The sequence below is a fragment of the Triticum dicoccoides genome, chromosome 2A (genome assembly GCF_002162155.2).
Source record: "Triticum dicoccoides isolate Atlit2015 ecotype Zavitan chromosome 2A, WEW_v2.0, whole genome shotgun sequence".
NCBI lineage: Eukaryota > Viridiplantae > Streptophyta > Magnoliopsida > Poales > Poaceae > Triticum > Triticum dicoccoides.
In genome coordinates, this window is record NC_041382.1 from 304,784,402 (window position 1) to 304,787,106 (window position 2,705).

General features: G+C 47.4%; 1 long non-coding RNA gene across 7 annotated transcripts in view; it reads right to left on the minus strand.

The window, feature by feature from the left end:
* Nucleotides 1-2,705, minus strand: part of LOC119354440 — a 13,113-nt gene that overhangs the window by 7,282 nt on the left and 3,126 nt on the right. For 6 of the 7 annotated variants that reach the window (XR_005170931.1, XR_005170927.1, XR_005170929.1 and 3 more), the window contains exon 3: nucleotides 2,183-2,459. This is a non-coding gene — a long non-coding RNA (uncharacterized LOC119354440). The remainder of the gene's footprint in view (nucleotides 1-2,182; nucleotides 2,460-2,705) is intronic. The other variant, XR_005170930.1, reaches the window with a different exon arrangement.

A 2,705-nucleotide genomic window follows, 5' to 3' on the forward strand; every position in this document is an offset into this window, starting at 1 on the left:
CACGCCTAGCATCGTTACTTGTCATGTCATGCATCGATATGCATCTGTTTACATGGTATTCATTGTTTCTTCCCCCTCTTCTCTCCGGTAGACTACGAGACCGACGCTGCTGCTGCCCAGTTCAACTACGGAGTTGACGACCCCTCTCTCTTGCCAGAGCAACCAGGCAAGCCCCCCCCCCCCCTTGATCACCAGATATCGCCTATTCTACTCTATACTGCTTGCATTAGAGTAGTGTAGCATGTTACTGCTTTCCGATAATCCTATTCTGATGCATAGCCTGTCATTGTTGCTACAGTCATTGATACCTTACCCACAATCCTACATGCTTAGCATAGGATGCTAGTATTTTCATCTGTGGCCCTACATTCTTGTCCGTCTGCTGTGCTATACTATCGGGCCGTGATCACTCGGGAGGTGATCACGGGTATATATGATACATGTGGTGACCAAAGACGGGTCGGCTGGTGGAGCACCCGCGAGTGGATCGTTGTGGCGGAGCGACAGGGCAGGTTGAGTCCGCCTAGGAGAGAGGTGGGCCTGGCCCTGTTCGGCGTTCGCGGATACTTAACACGCTTAACGAGATCTTGGTATTTGATCTGAGTTGGCTACGAGCCTATACGCACTAACCAACTACGTGGGAAAGATATGGGCACTCGACGTCGTGGTATCAGCCGAAGCACTTCGTGACGCCAGCGACGGAGCGGCGCGCGCCGAATTGGACTGGAACACCACTAGGCTAGGTCTGCTTTCGGCCGCCCACGCAACGTGCAGGTGTGCTCAGGGCGATGGGCCCAGACCCCTGCGCGCTTAGGTTTAGACCGGCGTGCTGGCCTCTCTGTTGTGCCTAGGTGGGGCTGCGACGTGTTGATCTTCCGCGGCCGGGCATGACCCAGGAAAGTGTGTCCGGCCAAATGGGATAAAGCGTGTTGGGTAAGTTGGTGCACCCCTGCAGGGAAGTTAATCTATTCGAATAGCCGTGATCTTCGGTAACAGGACGACTTGGAGTTGTACCTTGACCTTATGACAACTAGAACCGGATACTTAATAAAACACACCCTTCCAAGTTCCACAGACAACCCGGTGATCACTTTTCCACAGGGCGACGAGGGGAGGATCGCCGGGTAGGTTTATGCTATGCGATGCTACTGGAGATGCTACTTGAAGATGCTACTTGGAGGACTTCAATCTACTCTCTTCTACATGCTGCAAGACGGAGGCTGCCAGAAGCGTAGTCTTCGACAGGATTACCTATCCCCCTCTTATTCTGGCATTCTGCAGTTCAGTCCACCGATATGGCCCTTTACACATATACCCATGCATATGTAGTGTAGCTCCTTGCTTGCGAGTACTTTGGATGAGTACTCACGGTTGCTTTTCTCCCTCTTTTCCCCTTTCCCTTCTACCTGGTTGTCGCAACCAGATGCTGGAGCCCTGGAGCCAGACGCCACCGTCGACGACGACCCCTACTACACCGGAGGTGCCTACTACTACGTGCAGCCCGCTGACGACGACCAGGAGTAGTTAGGAGGATCCCAGGCAGGAGGCCTGCGCCTCTTTCGATCTGTATCCCAGTTTGTGCTAGCCTTCTTAAGGCAAACTTGTTTAACTTATGTCTGTACTCAGATATTGTTGCTTCCGCTGACTTATCTATGATCGAGCACTTGTATTCGTGCCCTCGAGGCCCCTGGCTTGTATTATGATGCTTGTATGACTTATTTATGTTTTAGAGTTGTGTTGTGATATCTTCCCGTGAGTCCCTGATCTTGATCGTACACATTTGCGTGCATGATTAGTGTACGATTGAATCGGGGGCGTCAAATACATGCCTCTGCTTTCTCCTTGGAATCTAAACACACCACAATTGCCATATTTAATTCACTAAAATACATGCCTAATGTCTCGTATTATTTCATCATTTTTAGTACATACCCCTGAAACATACAGCAACAATATTCATATTTAGCTCAATCCACGTGAGCTCAAAATGCATGGTTCTTAACATTTTTGATAATTACTGGCTAGGACATGTAGTGCGCATGCAGGAGCTGCAAAATACACTATATATGTTGCAAGCTCATGACAAAGTATCTGATCTATGGACCGATCAGCGCGCGCGCGCACACACACACACACACAGAGAGAGAGAGAGAGAGAGATGGGGATTGTAGCATGTACTAACCTAGGTAGATGCCAGGTCTCCCGCCACCCTTGGCACTCCCGCCCGCCACTCATGTTTGGCATCACAATATGGACTGCAATAGATATATGGAAAACATGGAAAGTAACAACAAAAGTTGCTAATCATGCATTTATACCCTATCCATAATAAAAAAAACGTCGATTGAGAAAAAATCAATGCTATCTATATATGCACCTCACTTTGAATAATGTGATACCTTTCAGAAGAGCAACAAGCTCATCAAATCCCATGGAGTCCAAATGTAGCAATGACGCAGCTTGAATTTTTACAAACCCACAGCAACAATTTTTAGGTAAATACATTGTACAACAAAAGCAAAGGAAATCCAATATGTGTATTGTGCAGAGTTTCAAGCAAACAATCTGAGCCTAGAGCAGAACACATGCACCAACATTGAAGTACATATGCAACCGATCTATACAAAATTCATAAAAAAACAGAAACTCAACATTTTTGTTGACAATGAGAAAAACATGTCAATGTATTTTTTATTTGCTATGTT